The following is a 9,402-nucleotide window of genomic DNA, read 5'->3' as shown; positions in this document are numbered from 1 at the left end:
AGAATTTTTCACAAATTTACTTAAAAAGCAAAACCTTGGAAACCGGTTGCCGGGCAGCGCTTGTAAGAAGATAATACAACCACACAGCAGGAGCAGGAGCAGGAGAAGTAAAGGATCGACGAACTTCGATGCGCACACTCCTTAAACCGACTCCAAATCCATAATATATTAAAAAACAAAAAAACTAAGTAACAACAAGGAAATAACTAAAGTACCAGGTGGCACTGAAAATGCCGTATAGTGCTGTCCTACTCAGTGACGAGGTATACATATCGCTCCTGTATATGACTTGTAAGTTCTCACAACTCTTCTAAAAAATACACATTTATCGCAGGTCCCTCAAAATCTTTCTTTCTATAGCAAGCTCTGCAGGCGCCTAACTTGTTAACATTGTCGATAACGTTCCACGCTACAATAAAATGGCTTTTGCCATTTTTATCGTTTCGGCTCCTTTCCTTCACATATTAAGTACTCCAAGTTACGTCGCAGCACGTTACATCACAATCATAATTTGTCATCAAGTGGATAACTAGCTTTTTCTAAGCATAAAGGAGTCATCGCAGTGCAAGTTTATTTCGTTCTCCTTTTTCTGTTTGTCCTTCTTTTTCGGTTCTTAGCTCATGTTTGGTTACGCTAGAAAAAAATTAGCCTAGCGATACATATTAAGCAAAGCGCATAGAGTCAGGTCGCACGGCACAGACTGGTAAACAACCGCCGAATATCTCACAATAGTCATGAGATTCATTACGGATGAACCAGAGACTACTAGTCATCGTAGGAGCGAGGCCCGAATTAGACATACACGCTACAATAAAGCCGTACAGTTTCAGCAATTAGTTTCTTTCAACTCGTTTGGAGCTCGCAACGACACCGACTATCTGGTTAAACTACCGCGTTTGTCGGTGGCCGGGGTATTTTCATGATACCATAACGACTGTAATTTAACAAGCAACGAAAACAACAGCGGCCAACAATCCCGTGCCAAATTTATGAAATACATATAATTTATAAAGTGCTAAATTGTTCTTCATTCGTTCGTCCAACTATAGACGCCATGGACAATATAATGACGACGTCGCGGCAGTAATTTCACCAGCTTCATTTTCGTGGTCTGCTGCTGTCGCCGCTTCAGCTTCCGTTGCCATTACAACTACTGATAATAATAGAAATTATTATCACGTAACAATCATAATAATAGGAACAATGATAACGGCAATATTTGTGGTCGTCATCATTTAGACTCCTGTTGAACGTATTCTCGGTTCTCTTCGGCGATGGCGGCGCCGGGCGCGGCGCAGCAGCGGTAGTAGCAACATCAACACGAGACTGCAGCGTGATGCTGCCATAAATCGCTTCTATGAACCGATTAGCTGTTGTAATTTACCGTCTCTCTTCTACTATTTATGATGCTGTTTTTCCTTTCTAAATTCGAAAACTGTACTTCTTATCCTTTTGTACGTGTGCCATGCACTGCATCTGGGATGTTTGGTCATATATGTCCACCATAACAAGCATAGACGCATAAAGATAATCCACTGACACTGGACAATTTCGAAACGCCGCTGCGCCACAGGTGGCGAAAGCGGTGGGAATTGGTACTAAATGCTATGCTACGTCTATGATACTACGTCAGTCAAGCTCGACAGCGTTTTTATGGCAGGATAAGCCTCGGAGCTGATTAAGATATTAACGAGAATACTACAGATTATGACATCTGAAGATAGTTCAAATGGATGGTATAAGAAAGACTACCAAGTGGCTTCTTGTGCTGCGAAACTTATTTTTCTTTCTTAACGTGACTTTTAGTCACTGACGTAGCGCTTGGCGGCCGTAGTCTTCGTTGGATGAGAGGTGGAACGAATAGCTTGCAATAGTGAAATCGATAACTTAGTAACGATAAGACAATCGTCTTTAATTTTTACGCTGTGAAACAAAATACAGCCATTGTGTTTCAACGTTCAATGGCGATCTATGACAGTTCATTAATATCTTTGTTGTCCTTCGCTCATGCTGTACGTGAAATGGGCCACGAAGTGTTCCGATCATAATTTTGAAGTTTGTGTAATATTTGGGGTCCACTCGAGCAAAAAAAAGATGCCTAAGCATCAACTGTTTAGGAGTCGTAATCTTCTATAAAATTAGGCTGTTGTATAGAAATGTTTACATAAAAGCTGCATTTGATTTCGTTGCACTGCTATAATAAATTGTGCTTCATAGTCAACAAAGCGGGATCGCACAACTTCCGCGTGGTACCGATCAGGAGAATAATGTGTAACCAGCAAGTAGTTACAGTTATACGGGACAAAAAAACTGTCAACAGAAAAAACACCGCGCTGTAGAGCCTGCCGGTAAGATCGTCCTACTTGGGAAGCGTTGCTCTTGTTTCTGCTTGTCAAATGTCTGCATGAAAATCTACGATACTTTGAAAACGTTATACTATACCCCACAATCCTTAGTTCACTCTCTGCTATTTGGTTACTTCATGAAAAGGTGCGTATTTATGACCGAAGTGAGAAACTTGTATTGCATTTGGCTGTTTTGTTTGACTTCAGTGTTATATTTCAACGAGATAACGAACCTATAGTAACTTTGCACCATCGAAATGGCATTTCCGCAAAAGATACTTTTCCCGGCATCTATATATTACCATCTAAACAGCAATGGAAAGGTACCACTCGAAGCCAGCGGCAAAAGAAGGTGCGAATCTAGTGATCGAGCCTCACACTACCATGACAAATAACTAGAGATGAGGCCCAGTGCCCGTAAACAGGGTCTACACATCACAACGGTGGAAAACAAATGAAAAAAAAAAAAAAAAGGTAAAAATAAGGATCACGTAAACTGTGAGGTGGGAAATTTGCTTCCCGGTTGCTTTCCCCTTAAACTGTTTCCGCTCTTTTTACAGAATCCTAATTCCTATATGCAGGCACTCGAACAATCAATTATAAGGCGTGCGATATTTTTTCTAATCTGTTCAGCCCAGCTAATCGTTGGCTAACTAATGCCCATTTTGTTGCTACAATCGCATCAACCCATCGAATGAACTGCATCGAACCCGCCATGTGTTGTCTGCCTGGGTTGACGTTTGCAAACATTATTTATGTAATTTGTGCTTAAAATTTGACCGGAAAATAGTCCGTTTAAACATTTCGCTTAACGTAAATTATCTCAATTAGTAAGCAGTGGGTAAAGTTGTTAATGACTAAACTGTGATTTAAACTATTCGTTTTATAAGGTTTCCGGGTCTTTTTTTCTCCTGTTTGACCGTTAATTGCGCGCGACCCGAAGCTTAATATGTGTCAACGAGAAAGCATACAAAACATAAATACGTATTTTTTTTTTAAATTTTCAGAAAAACTGAGGTGTCTTAGTAGCGGAATCTGTGATTTTAATGGGCTTTTTTTGTGCTGTATCACAGAAACGGAAAATGAAGTGGTGGAAAATCGACCTATTTTACTACGGGGGTGTACAACAAACGTCCGATCATTTGTTTTAGTATCATGGCAAACGATACAGAGCTAAATTGCAATTCGTTAGCTCTATAAAATTATTTTATTTATCAAACAAATATCAAATATTTTCTTCTATTGCATCTTATTAAAGTATCATTATTTTTACTAAAGGGAGGAACATACATTGAGTTGTACGTATATCAGAACTACTACGAGGTAATAATATACAGCATCGTGAGAAACATTGGAAAGCATAGAGATGAGGCTTAAAAAAAACATAAGAAGAAAAACAGAACGCGTACGGCGGTTGCTATTTATGCCTCACGATTATAGCGAAAGAGGCACCCTTCACGAAGTAAGTTTCGTGTGAGAGCAACCATAATTGGGTTAACTAACTAAGTCTCTAGTTAATTTAATTAAAAAGGTCTAGTAAGTAAAGGACTAAATTGAATGGACGAAGTTAAAAAAAAAATTAATTTAGAAGGCAGTTTATTAACAGTCTTAATGTAAATGCTTATTGGAGTCAAAATATTTTAGATCATGGTTGGGCTTAAGTTTATGGATCCACTAAAGAAGGTTTATTAGAAGTCTGTTTTAGGCATACTAACATTATCGGAGACACAAGGCATTTTGGTTCATCAACGCAAGATGACCTAGTTCTCTTTGAACCTTACACAGTCAACCAAGCCTTGTACAACATTGATTGCATTTTTCTGTACTGACTGCACGTGTTTCTACTATCGGTACGTTCTATAGAATCAAACTACAGAGAAAAACTTCGGAACAACCGAAGTTTTTCATAGGCTGAAGTAGAAGTCGACTTTTCTAATAAGATGCACATAGTTCAATATGTGAAAACTTATCACTTCAGATACCTGAAACCTGACGTCAAGGGCAAGGGCCACTGTATGCTCTACGGTACGAATATACGCCTCTAGCTTTTTCCGTACTTACCGTCGTATTGATTATAGAACACCGGACATGAACTATGGATCAGCGTTTCTACCGCCCACAGGCAGCAGCAGCATCAAAAACAATTTGCAGGAACTCCCTACTCCCTACTTGCAGGAACTGTAAGTGTGAGTTGAATATTTAAATCACATACTAAAGTTATGCCCATAATCTGCTAAAGACAAATCTCACGGTTCCAGGTCTCAAATAAGGGCCCTGACGTATGCTGAACAGCGCATCTCGGTTCAGTGTTTCTATTGTTCTTATGTATGTATATGTGCGCCCTTAGAGCTCACATACAGATAATCAAGATTGAAAATCGAGCGAAGCAGTTAATGCAGTAGAAAGCTCTTCTTGATAAATAATTACAGTTGGTGTTAAAGTCATACTTATATATATATATATATATATATATATATATAGAGAGAGAGAGAGAGAGAGAGAGAGTATATTAAAGCGTTGCGCTTGGAAACCGTTGAATCGCTTAGAGAAATAAATATATCAAGTGGCATTCTGTAACAGCTTATTAATTCCGTGCAAAGTATAGCTGTAAATTAAAGTTATGTGAAGTTTACTATTAAGGCGCATAGATCGTAAATCCGTAATATTCCTAATTATAGGGGGGTGACAGTTTTCATCGGCATTTGCTCTGTTCTAAATATCTATTGAAGACCATAATGTTGAAGATCACAACTGGACGGATGCGCTTCGAATGAATGGAAACCCGTTTCAATGAATAACATATTGTTTGTATTTAATATACCAAAATAAGTTCAACTACTATTGGAACAAAATTCATCGAAAAACTCTTAGAAAAAATGTTTTTTTTTTTCATCAAAAAAATTTATTTATCACTAAGCTTAAAACGAGATTATGGGTACATCGCATTTTAACTCTTAACCATTGTAACCATGGGTGCATAAAGAGCCTGCGCAACTCCCACCTACAGATTCAAATTAATAAATAAATTCCCTTATCGATAATTTTCTTTGCTTTAATTAACGATTTCCAGGATCCAGGAGTCTTAGGATCTGTTTATTTGCTGTGTTTTTATATCTGTGTATTATTATGATAATATTATTATTATTCTTATTATTAGGACAAGTTTAATTTCTGAAATTTTCTAAACGGACTACATTTTAGCCGAAAAAAAGAAATATACAAAAATTTACAAATTCCACCGCAGTTTCGATAGTTGGAGACGTCGAAAATATACTTTTTCTATTATCTGTTCTGTAATACGATCGGAATAAGATATACGGTTGGGTCCATTGCCTGTGCGATATTGGACATGGCCAGCATGAAGCTCTAAAACAATTCGTGTTCCTTCCTTTGCAAATTATTCAAAGATAATTATATTCTAAAACGAGATAATAAGTAATATTGCTATTTACCTATTGCACGGCTTCTCTTTGCCTATAACTTTCTATCGACTGCGCCGATTTGTTCATCTGTTATGCTTTTTATTGTTTTTGTTAACTGTATCAGGCACTGGCCGAAGTTGCTACGAAGTAGTAGGAGCGGCCTAGGCAATAATGAAAGCGCACACCCGATGCAAATTCGGCTTGTGCACGTATACGCATACATCCGTAACGTTCGCAGAACAAACACGCACGCATACAAACCGATTTGATAATACTACATCGAGCTATTTAAATTCAATCTTGCGATGAGCTAATATTGATGGTGAATACAATTTTCTTCTTCTAGGCCTGTTAGCGCCGTGTTCAACTGGAATTTTTGCCGCTTCAGTCTCTCGATCAGGCACGTCAGATGCACTAGCACATATAAAGCATACAGGGCGGTGGCTCTAAATGAAAAATTTCAACGTTAATTTTTCTCCTGAGACTGTTTATATATAGACAAAAAACAGATATTTGAATTAAAAAAAGAGATAACAGTATAATTTTTGATAGTCATGTTTGTTCAACGTTACTGAAATCCACTACGATTACAGCTTCAAGTCTAGACCTAAGCCACTTCAGAATATTCTTTGTTTGATCCACAAGTATTTTCAATAGTAACCTTGCATTAAAGCGATATTTCCAGATGTCAACTGGTTAGAGCGTCACTTCAGATATGTCATACACATACGGAATGAAGTTTTACCAGTCAAAGGTAAGAGGTTAAAGACAACCAAAGATATGAAAGGCCTTTGGGGAAATTAACTGTTGGGGCCTGTTTGGGCACAATTGATGTTCCTTTCTTTAACGATTATTGATTTCTATAGCAAGAAAAAAACACTGATAGTGTATCAGAAGTTACTCTTTGAGACCTTAAAGACGCTTAAAACTGTTCCAATTTGCCTTTGAAAAGTCTATATCGGGGTCTTTGTAAGCCACGCGAAAACATAGCGATAAAGTAACACCGGACAGGGAAATTTTTTCAGTTTTTGTAGGGTTTTCGTATTACCGTAAGATTGAATAATATCTGATCTCGGCTTTCGAACTTTCGAAAACGACCCACTGTCGCTTTGTTTCAAAATGAATTTGTTATCGTCTAGCATTAATAGTAGCGGATGAATGCGCGATCGCCAAAGATTTGAGTGCATAGATACGCGCTGCATATTATCGCCTGTATGCAAGGTTTCCTTTCACCTATTGCGCAATAATTTTATCCTTGACAGGTAGCCACGTTACGACCAGACGCATTTGGTGTACTGAGAAATGGAACTAGTTTGCCAATTGTGGGCAAGTACAGAGTTAAGCCGGAGCTACCCATCCACCCGTACGTGTCGTGAACTCGTCGGGGGATCCAAACGTACGGCTGTGCAATCGATTCAGCTGGACTATTTCGGTGACTCCTCTTACTGTATGCCGCTGTGTTACGGAAATGCCCCACCAGAGGACGCCAGTTGTACCAAAGTCATCTCGGTGATAGCTAACTCGAGCTATTCGACAGAAGCCAATTCAATTCATCGATTGTTGTCTCTACACGGTGGCCTTCACTAAATCATTGCTTTTTGTTCACCTTGTTTTTTGTTGCAGTAGCGATCTGCGCCTCTACTGGTAGCCTAGAGTGAGTTTTTGGCTTGCTCAGTGGCCTATTGGTGAGGCGCAGCGAAGGCTTTTCAACGCGTTTCTTTCGCCAAAACCGCGACCCGCGAGACCTTCTCACGCATTTAAGCGCTAGCTAGCTAGCTAGCTAGCTATGAAACCCCACAACAAACGAACTTGTGAATCTAAAGTCAATAGAAGTGGGCTCTCAACGACTACAAGCAGAGAACCGTTTGACATTACCGCCATTTCGATGCGGCCGGAATAGTTGGTTATCGGCTCATGCTTGGTCCATATGCTGAGTGATCGAACGTCTTCGGCAAAATGTTACTACTGTTCTTTATGAAGAAGCAACATCTCAGCGGCGATATTGCGGCGATTGATAGACGACGGTTTACTCGTTCGCCACAGCGCAATCACAGAACATCACAATCACAGCTGTTCATCGAATCGGACAAACGCACTTACTTCAGAGTTCCGAAATTTGCCATCTAGGAAAGTGTTTATGGATCTTCCTTCGTTTTCTCTTCTATTGCTCGCGTTCACTTACTGGCTGTGTTTCATTTGTCATGCTAGTTCTAATTCTTCCTACTGTCGACTACGTGTAGCCATTACGATGATATGTCCATAGGCAACAATACTCCACCTTGGAGACCTGCTTAATAAACTCGAAACGTTGCTCTATTGGGTATGATACCATAACTAACCGGGTGACAGACAAATGATCTGATAAAGTATTATGTAAAAGATTCTCATGCTTATAGCAAACTCTTCTTTGATTATTCAAAAGACATTTGTCCTAAAGATCAACTCGACGGTACTTCGATAAATACGGTACGTATACGACGAATTAATGAAGTCGCTGGAAACCTACTATCAAGCTGGGATCGTCCAGGGTTGGTTAAACGCTGGTCTCCGATCCGTTATCGACGTAAGTTTAATCCGCACGTTCGTTCGGGAATATCAACTCTCTACATATATGAATATAGATCTGCCATTAGTTCGCTTACCTATATCAATCGCGTACAAAAAGTAAGCATAACTTACTAAAACTTAGCGAAATATTTTACAGGAAGATGTGTTAGTTTGTTGATGCCCAGCATAGGATTTCGTTCGTCGATCACCTAAATACGTCTTGGGAAAGCTGTTCTCAATGGACAACATTAGACGTACGTCGGCAGAAAATCCGTCAGCGAGCTAGTTTGAAAACTTCGATCGAAAACCAATTTTCCATTGGTCAGAACAGAAATTCCGGGAAATCAGCCGATCGGAAATAGCAAAAGTTGAAAGATCAAGTCATTATATCGAATTTGGCTGCTGGAATATCTGTCTAGTAAATTGCTATGGTCGAGGAAGTTGTGTCATGGTAATGCCTATGGTTACATGATTTGATTTGTATGTAGGATGTGAAACGTCAAACAGTGCGTTTATGTATACCGAAATAAAAAAAAACCAGTCAAGATTGGACACCTGTAACTAACTGCACCGCTCTGTCATAAATAATGAAAATAGAAAATCGAATTCAGGCACTTCTACGGTAGATGCGTTTTATCTATAATAATATATTTCAATAGATGCAAAATACACATTTGTGCGCCGTGGATGGATGGTTGGTATTTGACGAATGAGATCGACCGGCGCGCGATTGGGTGGCTGAAGGTTTCCCTTGCAGCTCAGGAAATGGCTAAATGTTAGCGGTATAGATTTTTATAGTTGCAATACAACATTTAGACCGCTCTTGTAACGTTGCAGGCTCAATTGGGCAGCACTGTCTTCATAATAAATAACTGTGTTGTTGGAAAAAAAAGAGCTTTTCTAACATTTGTACTTCCTTGCACAACGGAGTGCAGGGTGGTGCCTACATGATCACTGATCTGTACAGGTCGGGTCTATACCTACACAGCATGTTCTTGTTTATTAAGGTAGGTAGACCTAGTGGGCCTAATTTTTAAGGTATGTCTAAGACTCAGTTCGGCGTAAACTACTGAAGTTCTTTTAAGGTC

At 39.2% G+C, this 9,402-nt stretch overlaps 1 long non-coding RNA gene across 4 annotated transcripts; it reads left to right on the top strand.

Annotated features, from left to right (window-relative positions):
* Window positions 1-1,747: 1,747 nt before the first annotated feature.
* LOC111264071 (uncharacterized) lies at window positions 1,748-8,932 on the top strand. 4 transcript variants are annotated; one of them, XR_015312542.1, is made up of 7 exons: window positions 1,748-2,348; window positions 2,553-2,819; window positions 4,324-4,525; window positions 6,114-6,167; window positions 6,453-6,521; window positions 7,030-8,330; window positions 8,472-8,932. It is a non-coding gene; the product is annotated as an uncharacterized LOC111264071 (long non-coding RNA). The 4 variants fall into 4 exon arrangements; XR_015312543.1 differs by lacking the exon at window positions 6,114-6,167 and having other exon boundaries at window positions 4,324-4,531; XR_002682637.2 differs by having other exon boundaries at window positions 1,752-2,348; window positions 2,553-2,697; window positions 6,114-6,521.
* Window positions 8,933-9,402: the final 470 nt, after the last annotated feature.

The sequence above is a fragment of the Varroa jacobsoni genome, unplaced genomic scaffold (assembly GCF_002532875.2).
Source record: "Varroa jacobsoni isolate VJ856 unplaced genomic scaffold, vjacob_1.0 scaffold_818, whole genome shotgun sequence".
Taxonomy (NCBI): domain Eukaryota; kingdom Metazoa; phylum Arthropoda; class Arachnida; order Mesostigmata; family Varroidae; genus Varroa; species Varroa jacobsoni.
Note: the sequence above shows the minus strand (reverse complement) of the source record. Positions and strands in the feature narration are given on the sequence as shown.